The 15,878-nt window shown below is 47.1% G+C and overlaps 1 protein-coding gene across 3 annotated transcripts in view; it reads right to left on the minus strand.

The window, feature by feature from the left end:
• Positions 1-15,774, minus strand: part of HCK (HCK proto-oncogene, Src family tyrosine kinase) — a 40,218-nt gene extending 24,444 nt beyond the window's left edge. For 2 of the 3 annotated variants that reach the window (XM_035006054.1, XM_035006053.1), the window contains exon 1: positions 15,505-15,774. The gene's annotated coding sequence lies outside the window, so the exon portion shown is untranslated. Of the gene's footprint in view, positions 1-11,711; positions 11,851-15,504 lie in introns of those variants that run through there. The other variant, XM_035006051.1, reaches the window with a different exon arrangement.
• Between the last annotated feature and the right edge of the window lie 104 nt (positions 15,775-15,878).

Genomic DNA, 15,878 nt, shown 5'->3' on the forward strand with positions numbered 1-15,878 from the left:
TGATTGGGGAAGGCTTCTCTGAGGAGGTGACGTCAGACCTGGTACCCAAATGGCACAAAGGAGCCTGTCATGTAACACAGTGAGGGAACAGTGTTCCAGGCAGAGGGAACAGCAAGAGCAAAGGCCCTGAGGCTGGAATGTGCTTGGAGAGAATGAGGTACTAAAAGGAGGCTGGTGTGGCTGGAGGTCACAGGCAGGGAAGAGGAGTGTGGTTTGGGACAAGGCTGCCACATCTTTTACAGCCAAGGAGGAATCTGGATTTGATTCTAAAGATGATGGGAAACCTGGAAAGTTTTAGGCAGGAGAATGATGGGATTCATTTGCATTTCAAATAATGGCTGCTGGGTGGAGTAGGGACTCTAGGAGGCAGGGCAGGGAACCTGGTCCACCGCAGGGGTCCAGGCATGAGATCCTGGTGGCCTGGCCCAGGGGTGGTGACCACCAGGGAGGTAAGCAATGGACAGATTCAGGGGGACATTTTGGAGGTAAAGCTGACAGACTTTGTCGATGGGTTCATGAAATTTAAAGATACTTAAAGAAAACATGTTTATTCAGTTCAGAGTCAAAACTTAATTGCAAAAGTGGCAGAAATGTTTTATTTCCTCTCTCAAAATGCTCACATGTACTTGCTGAGAAGATGAGCCACAAGCAGCCACATGAGAGAGTAATTGTTTTTCCTCAGCTCTACACAATTGTAATTCTCTTCTAAATCAGAACTCAGTTTTCTTATCTTGTTAAACACATGTTTGTGGTTTAAGAAAAAAAAATACATATTTCTAGGCTTAGGGGAGTTATTTTTTTAAAAGATTCTTTTTATTCACAAGGATGTTTTTGTCTGTCCTTGTGGGAATTGGCAACAATTTACCACTTCAAGACTTAAGCGGTTTCTGCTTCATTTGCCCGTTGTGAATAAAATAAGGAACTTCTTCAGACTCCCAGAGTGCTGGATCATTAATTTGAAAAATTATCACAATTAATCACTGCTTTATAATGTACTTATATGCATTTAAAACACCTCTCTTTGACTTGTGATAAATGGGTATTACAGTTCTGGAAATAAGACAGCATATTGTGTGGTTCTGTATGGCATACAATCATATTACATTTCATATTTTTTTGATTATATAAGAATGTGTTGGGAAGGACACTGCTGTGTGATGCAAGGCAGCTCCTTCTGCTTCTCTGAGCACCTACTGAGTATCACTTATACCAACAATTTACATATTCAAGAGGGGCACAGGGTCCTGAGCGACGGGACTCTGCTGTCCTCATGTTGATGCATGATCCAAGGCCACCTCTGAGAAAGGACGCTGGGGTTCTACCGCACAGGGTGGTGGTGAGCACGGAATGAGTTGAAAAATGTAAAGGTTCCTGGCACACAGCAAACACTATAGAAATGTTAACCATAACCAATTCTGTTTACTAGCAAACATGGACCTGCCCTGGAGGATAAAGCAAACACAGACTGCAATTCCTCTGACCCAGGAATTTAGAGATACAGCAACACTTAAGAAGTTAACTCTTTATTTGTATTTTATTTTATTTTATTAATTAATTAATTTATTTTAAGTAGGCCTGAAGCCGAGCGTGGGGCTTGAACTCCCAATCCTGACATCAAGACGTGAGCTGAGATCAAGAGTCAGATGCTTAACTGACTGAGCTACCCAGGCGCCCCAAGAAGTTGACTTTTGAAAATAGGGAGTTCCCATTAGTTCAATTTTTGCACAGTAAAATATGATTTTAAAAAAGTTATATACTGGCAGGAGTCAAATTTGTATAAAATGTGACTGTCCCCCTAAACCAGGAGAACTGTTCCACTGCTTGGCATGGCGTGGCCTCAGACATGCTCATTTTTGTGACCACCAGACCTGGAAATGTAATGGGAGCCATGTATATAATTTAAAAATTTCTACAGACATATTTTTCCAGGTAAATAGAAATAAGTGAACTAATTTTAAGGTACATTTATTTTCCCTAACATGTCAAAAATTTTTAACATGTACTCAGTGTAAAAATTATCAATTAAGGAGCACCTGGCTGGCTCCGTGAGTAGAGTGTGCGACTCTTGATCTTGGGGTCGTGAGTTCAAGCCCCACATTGGGCCGAGAGTCTACTTAAAAATAAAAATAATAAATGACATTTTTAAATGTTAAAAAAATTACCAATGAGATACTTTATACTTGTTTTTTGCACACCAAGTCTTCCAATCCCAGTGTGTATGTTAGAGGTATAGCCCATCTCCCTTAGGACTCATCATGTTTCAGGTGCTCAATAGCCAACCTGTGGCTGGGAGCTGCTGAACGCAACAGTGTAGACACAGAAGGTCTACATCATTGCAGCACAGCAGAGGCTGGTCCTACTCCTGCCTGTGTCCCTCAGTGCTTGGCTTAGCATCTCCCTGGCACATAGTAGGAGCTTAAATCACAATTAGTGAATAAATGCATGCCCAGAGCCTGTAATCAGTCCAAAATAAAAGCATCAGGACATGGTTCCTGTTCCAGGGACTGAGTTGAAAAGGGAAGACTGAACATACAGAATTATGTTCCAAAGTCACAAAGAAGCTGTTACATTTTGGCAAAGACAGTCAAAGCCGTGCAAAGATCGCCAAGACACTTAATGAGTAAAAAAACAAACTTCAGGGATGCCTGGGTGGCTCAGTCGTTAAGCGTCCGCCTTCGGCTCAGGTCATGATCCCAGGGTCCTGGGATCGAGCCCCACATTGGGCTCCCTGCTCAGCGGGAAGCCTGCTTCTCCCTCTCCCACTCCACCTGCTTGTGTGCCTTCTCTCGCTGTATCTCTCTCTGTCAAATAAATAAATAAAATCTTAAAAAAAATTCAAAAGATATATAATATCAAGCCATTTTTGTAAAATGAATACATCTGGGTTCTCCTACTAACATGTGTATGTTAATATGTTCATAGAAAAAGCAACCTGTTTATAATAATGAACAGCAGGATAACATTTGGGTTTTGAAGAATGGGGAGGATTTTAGTCAAAGTCAAGAATGTTCCAAAGGGTCACCTGGGTGGCTCGGTTGGTTAAGTGTCCGACTCTTGGTTTCAGCTCAGGTCATGATCTCAGGGTTGAGAGATTAGCCCTGCATCTGGGTCATGCTCAGCAAGGAGTCTACTGAAGATTCTTTCCCCCTCCCTTTCCCTTCCTCTCTGCTCCTCCTCCCTCCCCCCAAATAAATAAATAAATAAATAAAATCTTAAAAAAAAAAAAAAGAAATGCAGAATCACAGCCTGCCCCCAATCAGAATGTGCATTTCAACAAGGTCCAGATGATTTGTGTGATCATTCTAGTTGAGAAGCAGTGAACACTATTTACTCTTGCTTCCTCAGCATCCATCCCACTTCTGATAACAGCACCTGGATTTTCCTTGAGAAATCAGCCTTCTTCCACACAATGCAAGGAGCTTTCGAAGGCTAACCCCTCCCTTGCCTTTAGGGATTGACAACTTGATACAGGTCTGGCCAATCAGGATTCCACGTCCCCCTGACAACCAGCAGTGGTTGATTCAGTTATAGGTATGAGTGTGATCCCAACTGAGGCCATCAGAATTGGCCCTGGGATTTTGCTGGGAAAATGAGGAAAAAGGCACTCTATTTCTATAAGAATAAGCTGATGTAGGTGTAGGTGTAGATGTAGGGAACTGGAGCACTTGGGAGTCGTTCTCACATCATGAAGGGAGGCACGGTCTTAGTGTGAAGCCATCACAGAGGTCAGCAGAGCTGAGCAATGGAGACAGAGTGATTCTTGAAGACATGTATGAACACCTGGATCCAGTGATGCCTGAAACTTGCCAACCTCAGGATTTTTCCAGTTTATGAGCAAATAAATTCTCAATTTTGTCTAAGATAGTTTGAATCGGATTTTTACTGCTTGCACCCAAATAGTCCTCACTGCTTCTTGCATATCCCTGGGCTACAATTGGGACTGAATGAAGCAGAATCTCTGGGGATGAGGGCCTGGAATCTGCATTTCTCATAATTCTTCAGGAGCTTCTTATACACCCTAAAATGTGAGATCCACTAATGTAGTGGAGTGAGGGTTGGACTTGGGGTCAGAATACTTGGGTTTCGATCCTGGTTCTGCCACTGGCTGGCTGTGTAACCTTCGGTAGGTCACTTCCCCTGAGCTGCATTTTCTGCCCTGTGAAGTAGGAGGCCCTTGCTTCTCAGGCATGGCCTGAGGTCCTGGGTGACAGGGATGTGAAAAGCTTTTTAAAACCTCTGAACACATGATTCTTGTCTAATGTGACTCAGAACCAGGCTCTGAGAGCAGAAGTTGCTTGCCTGGTCCCAGACTAGCTTAGAACTGCTGGACCCTGGCAAAGACACTTCCTCAGATCACTGCGAAGCTCCTGGAAACTGAAACCCGCTCCTTGCCCCCTCAGCTTCTGCAGGCGTTACACGGAAGGGAAATGAGAAAGGTCAGTTTATTTGCCCTGGGTGCTTCCCACGGTCACCATGCAGGCTGTGGAGCCTCAGGGACTCCTCCTGCATGCTCGGAGTGAAACTCAAGGGGGAGAGGCCAGGGTGCTGCCTGGGCATCCTGTGGAGTGGGCCGAAGATGGTTTTCAAGGAGCTTTTTGGCTCAAGCAGAGGCCTGTGAGGGCTGGGGCTGAGGAGCGCTGGATTCTGGTTTCGCCTCTGCCATAAGCTCACTGTGTGAGCCTCAGTTTATCCAAATATGAAGCAAGATGTTGGATGATTGTTCTTTCCTGCATAATCTCTGCTCCCCCTTTTTCCGAGAACAGCTCCCCAGTCCTCCTTTGGGAACCACCTCTCTCTCATCCTCATTTCATGGATTGGGGTAGAACTGACTTCAACTTCTGTCTGTAGGTGTGTGTGTGGGCGTGGGGGGTGTCTGTGACCAAGTCTGACCAAGCAGAGTTATAGTAACAGAAGCAGAGGTAGACACGTGACTCCATCCTGGACATTAAGAGTCATCCATTGGCTTTTGGCTGGAAAAGAGTTGCAAAGCAGAACCAAGAAATGGAGAAACACAGATTCGCAAGCCCTTCATTGCAGCCCTTCCTGAAGCGGATGTGTTTGTGGACTTCCCAATAATCTCCCTCTCCTACATGGGCCAGTTTGAGTTGGACTTCTGCCCTCCTTAAACATCAAAGAGTGTTGCCCAATGCAGAGGAAATTCTTACCAGGGATTGTAATTCATACCTAAGTGTAAATGGCTTATGGCAAAGACTTCATAGATAGTAGGTTCTGATGGATGAGAAGAGGGTACTAGATCCATTAGAATAGGTGAGGAGATATGGAATATGGACCCCAAGAAGCTGATGGCACTGACGCCATGCTTAGAAAGTGTCTGGCATGTATTAAGCCCTCCCTATACATTTGTGGAGTAAATATACTGTGTTCAACCTTCTACAGGCCTGACCATACTTGGCTGAAATCAGCAGGACCAGAATTAAGAGCCCATTTTACAGATGGGGAAATGGAAATCCACGACAGAGAGGTTTCCCAGGTGGTCAGTGGCAGGTAGAATGAGAAACCAGCTGTCTTGCCTCTCATCCTCCACTGGGGTCAACCCCAGAGGCTACAGTGGGGAACTGCATGATGAGGATGAGGAACCCAAACAGGAAGTTCAGGAAGGTAGACCTCCAGGGGCCCAGGGCTCAAGACTGTCCAATTAGAGGAACTTTCCCCTCTCAGTACAGCTCAGCCATGGAGGTGGAGAAAATGTCTTCCCCCATCAGGGACAGTTTCCGGAAGAGTTTCCAGGTGTGCAGAGCCCTACGGATCCCCCTCCTCTGGTTCCCTGACTGTTTTCTCAATGAACCACCTAAACACCCCAAGTGACTGTTATTCCTAATGGACATGTGGGGCTCACCCCTGACTCCTCATCTCTCCCCTTTCCTGACCCTCAGCTTCTTTCTGATCAAAGAGCTCAGAACTTGGACTTTGCAAACAGGAAGGGGTTGGAGAGACCTTCATTATACAGGTGGACAGCAACCCCGGAGAGGGTGAGCATTGTGCCCTGGTTTACACAACAGCAAGTGACAGAGCAACATGCTGAAGAGGAACTCAAGTCCTCTGGTCATTCGCCTGACTCAGCCAGAGGGCTGGTTCTGACATACATGTGTGTCAACTACTTGTTCTAAACATGTAGTCAATTCCTAGCATGTTCGTTGTTACCTCCAGGTCCAGAATTCAAGAGCAATTGTGAACCTCCTTAGAATAATTTTATCTCTAAGGTAAGCACGTGGCAGGCAAGTTTGGGAACCTATAGGATGCAATTTGATGTCACAAAGAGCCGGGTTTGAATCCCCATTCTGCCTCTTATAGACCAGCAAGCCTTTTAAAATATAAATCAGGTCATATGCCTCCTCTGCTTAACAACTCCTGGGACTCCCATCTCACTTGGAATAAAAGCCCAAGACCCCTCTGTGGCTGACAAGGCTCCATGATCTGGCCTTCCCCCAACCCTGCAGTCCTGCCATCCTCCTTTGATGTTTCCTTTCCAGCCACACTAGCCTCTCTCTATTCAATTCCTCAAACATGCTTCCACCTCAGGCCATTGCACATACTACTTTCTAGAATGTTCTTCACCCCAAACGCCTCTTTCACGTCACCCAAGTCTCTTTGCAGATCTCACTTGCTCCGAGAGGCCTTCCCTCATCACCCTGGTTAAGAATAGGAACACCCGGGGCGCCTAGGTGGCTCAGTCGTTAAGCGTCTGCCTTCGGTTCAGGTCATGATCCCAGGGACCTGGCATCGAGCCCCTCATCAGGCTCCCTGCTCCGTGGGAAGCCTGCTTCTCCCTCTCCCACTCCCCCTGCTTGTGTTCCCTCTCTTGCTGTGTCTCTCTCTGTCAAATAAATAAATAAAATCTTTAAAAAAGAATAGGAACACCCACCCTCAGCTCCCATCACTTTCTAGCCCTTCCCAGCTGTATTCTTCATGGCTTTACCCGCAGCTGATGTGGCAGCCATGAAGATGGGCCTCTCGGATCTCCGACAGCAGAGAGTGGAACTGACCAACGGCCCCAGCTGCCATCCATCATCACTATTGCCATGGGCTGTTTCCAGCCAGTGATGGAATGTGGCAGGGATATTGAAGCAGTGGGACCTCTGACAGGAGGCTGTGGCTAAGGGCTCTCCAACAGCCTTGCCAAGCTTTCCTTGGTGCTGCACTGGTGTCTAAGATACTTCCACCTCTCCTTCACTTCTTCCTTCCTGCCCTCCTTCCCTCCTTCCCTTTCTCCTTTATTTGGAGTCCAACATGCCTTGCCATGTGCTGACTCTCCTAGCCTCTCCTAGTTGCCCCCACATGCATTCACGCTGATATATTTCTCGCATATTTAATCTGAGATGAGAGTCTGCTTCTCAAAGGACCTGAACTAACACTAATAAATTACCTAGGGATCTGTTTATCATCTGTCATCCTTGGAATGTAAGACACATGAGGGTAGTGATTGTTTTGTGCACTGCTCTATCTCAGTGTGTAAAACAAGGACACAGTAGGTGCTCGGTAAATTCTTGAATAATTGAATGAAGTCTCCTTCAGCTTCCTGGGTGCCCTGATTTGAAACAAGTTATAAATGTGTGTTTAAACTGAAAGGGATATCCGTGTTTCTTCATCTCCGCTTGGAGAAGAATGAAGCCCCTCCTTGACTGGAACTGAGTGGAGATTGCCCCCTTCAGACAGGGCAGGGGGGGCCAACATTTAACTCTAATTTCCCATCATGCTCCAAGGTCAGCTGCCCCCAAATCTGTCCCCCACAAATAGAAACCTTGAAGCTGCAATAACGCATGTTCTGACCTTTCGACAGCTGCTTTTTTATACTTGACAGAGTCTCAGTTTCTTTTCTGTTTTGGAGGGTATGTATTTTGTTTTTTAAATTACCTTCCATCACCTGGTGAGACAGTAAGTACATCGTCCTTATTAAAAAGGAAAGCCTTACAGATAGATCTAAGGTGCCTTTGGATTACTCCGTTGACAGGCTCTCCATGGCCACCCCGTCCCCCTCAGGTCGCCGCTGCCTCTGCATTGACTCACATGCCTATGGACGCACGCACGGCTATCTGTCGGTGCGCCACCCACCACTCTGCCCTTTACCGTCTCAGAGCACTCCGGCTGGCAGCCTCTGTATTTCTTTGCCTGAGAGATTTCTCTGTGGCCATTGGCACCTGCTCCGCCCTTGAGCTTGGCTAAGTGGAAGTGCTAGAGAAATCCCGCAGGAGCAGCCTTCAACCAGTGACTGACAGGAGCAGGAGGATAAATACCTCAAGTCCCTCGCCTGCCGCGCATGCTCACTGGCTCCCAAGTTCCCTCCCCTGCCGTGCATACTCACTGGCTCCCAGGGCTCCCAGCGGAAGTGATCTCCCAGTGCCCACCGTAGTGACTGGCTTGATAACACGCTTTTATTGGCCGCCTTCTCTTCTGACTCACTTCCCCACTCTCCTCCCAGGGGTTTCTGGGATCCTCTCCCAAACAGACTAAATAGTAAATGCACATGGCACCTTTTCTAGGGTCTGCTTCTAAGGAAACTTAAACTAAGACATACAGGCCTGCAGAAAATATGGAGTACAGTTTTTTGTGTGTTGACATCAAAGGACTTGTACTACGTGAGTTGGGAGGTAATATCCTTATTCCCATTTTTCAGACGAGGAATCTGACACTCAAAGAGTGAGGGGATTTGCCGAATGCATCGCAGCTTCTAAGAGGCAATGTGGGCACTCACACTCAGGTCACCACGCTCTATTTATGGTTCTTCATTTCTCTGGCAGAGATGAGGAAAGGTCTCCTATTTGCTTGGCTGCACCTAAATCTCCCAGACCAAAGGATTTCAGGGTGATGGTGAGAGCTTGGGTGGGTGTCTTAGGGTAGTATCAGGAATGCAGGCCCCAGGGCAGTGCCATTCGGAGGGTGCAGTGACACGCAGAGGGCGCGGCATGTGTGGCCACAGGCACCGGCCAAGAACAAGGCGCATTTTGCAAGGGTTTCTTGTGCATCATTACCCAGGCCCCTGGAAGTATACTAAAACTCCCAGCCCCGGGGTGGAGGAAATTGGAGACACGGGGTGGGGATCAAAGTGCTGTGGGGGTTGTTTAGAAAGATGGAGGCTAAGAGAGATTGTACAGGTAGCATGCTGTATAACTTCGGGAAAGCTACTTAGCCTTTCTGGACCTGACATTCTTTTCTATAAAAGGAGAGGCCTTGTCATGACTGGGGGGCAGGACTTGAAAACTCAAATGGCCTTAGGGGCCTACAGGGGTACCCACTTGAGGAAAGTAATCCAAGAAAAGCTGGTGCAAACCAACAGCTCAGGGTAGTCTACAGGGCAGCCCCTGCAAAGCTTCACCTGCTCCCCATCAAAATACCATCCACTCTTTTCAAAGAAATGGAACAAATAATCCTAAAATTTGTATGGAACCAGAAAAGACCCCGCATAGCCAGAGGAATATTGAAAAAGAAAAGCAAAGCTGGCGGCATCACAATTCCGGACTTCCAGCTCTATTACAAAGCTGTCATCATCAAGACAGTATGGTACTGGCACAAAAACAGACACATAGATCAATGGAACAGAATAGAGAGCCCAGAAATGGACCCTCAACTCTATGGTCAACTCATCTTCGACAAAGCAGGAAAGAATGTCCAATGGAAAAAAGACAGTCTCTTCAACAAATGGTGTTGGGAAAATTGGATCGCCACATGCAGAAGAATGAAACTGGGCCATTTCCTTACACCATACACAAAAATAGACTCCAAATGGTTGAAAGACCTCAATGTGAGACAGGAGTCCATCAAAATCCTAAAGGAGAACACAGGCAGCAACCTCTTCAACCTCAGCCGCAGCAACTTCTTCCTAGAAACATCGCCAAAGGCAAGGGAAGCAAGGGCAAAAATGAACTATTGGGACTTCATCAAGATAAAAGGCTTTTGCAAAGCAAAGGAAACAATCAACAAAACCAAAAGACAACCGACAAAATGGGAGAAGATATTTGCAAATGACATACAGATAAAGGGCTAGTATCCAAAATCTATAAAGAACTCATCAAACTCAACACCCAAAGAACAAAGAATCCAATCAAGAAATGGGCAGAAGACATGAACAGACATTTTTCCAAAGAAGACATCCAAATGGCCAACAGACACATGAAAAAGTGCTCAATATCGCTCGGCATCAGGGAAATCCAAATCAAAACCTCAATGAGATACCACCTCACACCAGTCAGAATGGCTAAAATTAACAAGTCAGGAAACGACAGATGTTGGCAGGGATGCGGATAAAGGGGAACCCTCCTCCACTGTTGGTGGGAATGCAAGCTGGTGCAGCCACTCTGGAAAACAGTATGGAGGTTCCTCAAAAATTTGAAAATAGAGCTACCATATGATCCAGCAATTGCACTACTGGGTATTTACCCCAAAGATACAAAAGTAGGGATCTGAAAGGGTACGTGCACCCCGATGTTTATAGCAGCAATGTCCACAATAGCCAAACTGTGGAAAGAGCCAAGATGTCCATCAACAGATGAATGGATAAAGAAGATGTGGTATATATATCCAATGGAATATTATGCAGCCATCAAAAGGAATGAGATCTTGCCATTTGCAACGATGTGGATGGAACTGGAGGGTATTATGTTGAGCGAAATAAGTCAAACAGAGAAAGACATGTATCATATGACCTCACTGATATGAGGAATTCTTAATCGCAGGAAACAAACTGAGGGTTGCTGGAGTGGGGGGTGGGGTGGGAGGGATGGGGTGACTGGGTGATAGACACTGGGGAGGTTATGTGCTCTGGTAAGCACTGTGAATTGTGCAAGACTGTTGAATCTCAGATCTGTACCTCTGAAACAAATAATGCAATATATGTTAAGAAAAAAAAAAAGAAGAAGAAGAAGAAGAAGGTAGCAGGAGGGGAAGAATGAAGGGGGGGAAATCGGAGGGGTAGACGAACCATGAGAGACGATGGACTCTGAAAAACAAACTGAGGGTTCTAGAGGGGAGGGGGGTGGGAGGATGGGTTAGCCTGGTGGTGGGTATTGAGGAGGGCACATTCTGCATGGAGCACTGGGTGTTATGCACAAACAATGAGTCATGGAACACTACATCTAAAACTAATGATGTAATGTATGGGGATTAACATAAGAATAAAAAAAAACAAAAAAACTTCACCTGCCATGAGTGAATAGCAGAGGGGCATGGGAGACAGAGTCTCTAGGCCCACGATTACCAACTTTCATAGTTTTTCAAAAGACAGAAATCCAGATTTGTGTGAATTCTCTTGACATTAAAACTTGGCAACTAATTAAAAAGAATCACGGGCACCTGGGTGGCTCAGTTGGTTAAGTGACTGCCTTCGGCTCAGGTCATGATCCTGGAGTCCTGGGATCAAGTCCTGCATCGGGCTTCCTGCTCAGCAGGGAGTCTGCTTCTCCCTCTGACCCTCCCCCTCTCATGTGCTCTCTCTCTCTCTCTCATTAAAAAAAAAAAATCACTACATGGGGCCAACTGAAACACACCTATGTGCTGAAGTATCTCAGGCAAGGAAGGGGAGAGGTTGTTCAACATTCCTACATTCAAAGTTTCTGAGGTCCTACTATGTGCCAGGCACCTACTATGTGTTAGTGATACAGTGGTTTAGGAGACCAACATGTCTTTACCCTTACTTTCCAGGAAGAGTTTAAAGTGCAAGACCTGGCTGGTCCCTTGAATGCAGACAATTTTCTCCTCACCCTCAGGAGTCAGGGCCCCCAGGGAGCAGCCTGGTTGGGGTGAGATTAAGATCCATGCTTCCCGGGCGCCTGGGTGGCTCAGATGGTTAAGCGTCTGCCTTCGGCTCAGGTCATGATCTCAGGGTCCTGGGATCGAGTTCCGCATCGGGCTTCCTGCTCCTTGGGAGCCTGCTTCTCCCTCTGCCTCTCTCTCTCTGTCTCTGTCTCTCACGAATAAATAAATAAAATCTTTAAAAAAAAAAAAAAAGATCCATGCTTCCCACACCCACTAGGATGGCTATAATAATAGGAATTTTTAAAAAAGGAAAACAGCAAGTGTTGGCAAGGAGGTGGAGAAATTGGAACCCTTCTACATGGCTGATGGGAATGTAAAATGGTGCAAAACAATCTGGCAAATTTTCAAAAAGTTAAACATGGAATTACCATATGACCCAGTGATTCCACTCCTAGGTATAAACCCAAGAAATTGAAAACAGGTGCTCAAACAAATACCTGTAGGCACATGCTCACAGCGGCACTATTCACAAGAGTCAGAAGGTGGAAACAACCCAAATTTCCACCTACAGATGAATACATAAGCAAATTGCAGTATATACACACAATGAAATATTATTCAGCCATAAAAAGAAGTGAAATACCAATACATACTACAACTTGGGTGAACCTTGCAAACATTATCTTATGTGGAAGAAGCCAGAGTAAATGAATCCAAAGATACAAAAAGCAGGCTGGGGGTTGCCATGGGCTGGGGGGAGGGAGGAAGGGGAGTGACTGCTTTAATGGGTTCAGTGCTTCCTTTTGGGGAGATGAAAATATTTGGGGACCATACAGAAGTGGTGGTTGCACAACACTGTGAATGTACCAAATGCTACCGAATTGTTAGTTTTAAAATGGTTAAGTTCATCATGCTATGTGACTTTTGACTCCAAAGAATTTACAAATTGTAAACTACATAAAAGTGCTTTCCTAGGATGGTTAAACAAATTATAGTGTACCCAAACAGTGGAATAATATGTGGTCATTAAAAAATCCAAGGGGGGCGCCTGGGAGGCTCAGTCGGTTAGGCATCTGCCTTCGGCTCTGGTCATGATCTCAGGGTCCTGGGATCGAGCCCCACATCGGCTCCCTGCTCAGTGGGGAGCCTGCTTCTCCCTCTCCTTCTGTGTGCTTGCTTGCTCTCTCTCTCAAATAAATAAATCTTAAAAAAATAAGAATAAAATAAAAAACAAAAAAAAAAATCCAAGGATATTTTGGGGCCCCTGGCTGACTTGGTTGGAGGAGCATGTGGCTCTTGATCTTGGAGTCATGAGTTCGAGCTCTATGTTGGGTGTAAAGATTACTTAAATAAATAAATAAACTTAAAAAATAAAACGCCAGGGCGCCTGGGTGGCTCAGTTGTTAAGCGTCTGCCTTCGGCTCAGGTCATTATCCCAGGGTCCTGGGATCTAGTCCCACATCAGGCTCCCTGCTCGGCAGGAAGCCTGCTTCTCCCTCTCCCACTCCCCCTGCTTGTGTTCCTGCTCTTGCTATCTCTCTCTCTGTCAAATAAATAAATAAAAATCTTTAAAAAAAATAAAACGCCAATTTAAAAAAATCCTAGGATATTTTAATGACATGGGCAAATGTTTACAATGTAGTGCTAAGCAAAGAAGTAGGATGAAAATTGTATACCCAGCACTTTACTGATTATGTTAAATAAAAAGTGCACAGAAAAGAAGACTATACAAAAATAAACTAAAATATTTGTTATCCAAAAAGCTTTTTTTAAAGGAGTCATGCTTCCATTGCTTGAGTTTCTACCAAGTGTCAGGCAGATGAAGATCTTTCCTCTCCAGCAGTGGAGAACAGGAAACCGGGGACAGCGACCCTGAGAGGTCAGCAGACCCAGACACTCTGTCCTCTCTGACCCAGACTCCCTGGGTGACCCTTCCAGGCCTCAGTCCTCCTCCCACACAATGAGAGAGGGCCACAGATGCCCCCTCTGGAGACCCATCCAGCCTCTTGGGGTTTTCCCAAGAAACACCTGCACCCTCCCACCCCCATCAGGGCCATACATCCAGGATGGTCCCAGCAGAATAGTTTGTTGTCATAAATACCTTGTTCCACACCTGAATGTCCAGCAACAGGGAAATGAGAAATAAGGTAGGGTGGTCACCTGCTGGGACACTCCACTGAGAAGGAATGAACTATTTATGCCTCTGTTTCTCATCCTGGCTAGACCCTGACAACTTAATGATCAGGCAAGGAAAAGAAAAATGACATTGCAGAAGAATCTCACAGCTGGGTAGCATTTTTGGAGATCTTTAAAACACAGAAAAACAATTCTATGTATTATTTATGCATCCATATCTATGTAATAAATTCCTAAAGGCACAGACTAGAAAAGACTATATTTCATGACAATGGTTGCCTCTGGGGAGGGAGAAAAGCAGGACTGAGAGAGAGACAAGGTGGAGAGGCTTCAATTTTATCTGTCACTTTTAATAATTTTATTTAAAAAAAAAATCAGAAGCAAACGTAACAAAATGCTAACATTTAATACTGGGTGGAGGGTTCATGGGATAGTTAGTATATTATTCCCTTCACTTTTCTTTATTTTAACATCCCCCCCCCCCCAAAATGGATAGTGAAGAGAAAGCCATGGGATAAAGGAACCAATATCTATTGAAGCCTTTCTCTGTGCTGGCCAAAGTCTACAGCAGTGGTTCTCAAAGTGTGGTCCCTGGACCAGCAGCGACAGCATCACGTGGGAATGTAAATTCTCGGAGTCCCAGGCGGACCTACTGAACCAGGAACTCTGGGGTCAGGGCCCAGAAATCTGTGTTTTAACAAGCCTTCCAGGTGATTCTGGTATACTGCCAAAGTTTGAGAAGCACTGGGCTAGACTGTGTTAGCTATGACAATAGTTCACGTGTATTAACATGTATACCTGTCATGTGCTCTAAGAGCTTTCCATCAATAACAACCTAACCTTCAAGACGACCCTGTGAGGGAGTCATTATTATTAATAACCCCAACCTATAGGTGTAAACACGGAGGCACAGGAAGGCCAAATCCCTTGCTCAAGGTCAACAGGCAGGTTGCTCCCAGAATCCCACTTCCCCTTGCATGACCCCCATGGACTCTAGCTCATTATAGCCTTGGAGAAAGAATAATAGCCCCATCTGACAGAGGAGGAAACTGGAATTGGGCGCGAGAGAGCGACTTGGCCCAAGGTCTGACGAAGAGGAAAGTGACGGGGCAGACACCCTGTGGTCGGTCTGTCCGGGAGGTTTTGAGTTGTGACCCACAACTGCTGGGGACCAGCGCCTAGCGCGGGAGGAGGCCGGAGCGCGGCGAGCCGGCCCAGCGGCAGCCCAGCCCGGGCGTGGTTCGCACGTCACGCCTACGGCCATCTGTCCCCTTCCCCACGACGGCTGCCAACCCGCTGCCAACCCGCCGTGACCCGTCACCCACCCCCACCAGGAACCGTAAGGGCCTTCCCCTCCCGGTCTCCGTGAAGCCCCATCCCTTCCTTCTCGTTTTTCTTTTCCTTTGCAGAAAGGGAACCTGGACGGCTCCGAGAAGTGGAGGCTGGATGGAAGTCACTCGGTGGCCAGAGCTCCCCTCCCCAGAGCTGCTCCAGGTTCGCAGCCGGGCCATCCCCTCCGCCCGCCCCTCATCCCTGCCCGCCCGCCGCTGCCCCCGCCCGCCCCTTCCCGCCGCACCCCAGCCGGCCCTGCCCACCACCCCGGGCTCCCCCCGCAGCGAAGACCCTCAGGCGGCGCTCGGCGGCCGGGTCCGCGCCACTCACCTGGGCGCCCGCTCCTCGTCCTGCGGGCAGCCCGGATCCTCGCAGCTCGAGCGCCCCCCCAGCTCAGCAGCCCCCGGGGTCCCGGGGCGCCCGTGCCCGAAGGGAGACGGGCTGACTTTCGAGAAGAGGCAAGAGCCCTGCTCTGAGGGGCCCGGGCGCCGCGCGGCTTCTCCGGCTCCCCTGACGCTGAACCGCCCGCGTCCCCTCCCGCTGGCCTCTAGGCCTCGGTGGTGCGTCCCGGCTGCCAGGGACGCGGTGGCACCCACAGGCCATCTGGGTTCCTTAGCCGCGCCCTGAGCGATTCTAACCCCACCCTCATGCAGCCTAACCCCGCCCCTGAAGAGTCTAACCCCACCGCCGGGACTCTAATCCCA

The sequence above is a fragment of the Mirounga leonina genome, unplaced genomic scaffold (assembly GCF_011800145.1).
Source record: "Mirounga leonina isolate KUSES-001 unplaced genomic scaffold, KU_Mleo_1.0 Mir_150, whole genome shotgun sequence".
Taxonomy (NCBI): Eukaryota; Metazoa; Chordata; class Mammalia; order Carnivora; family Phocidae; genus Mirounga; species Mirounga leonina.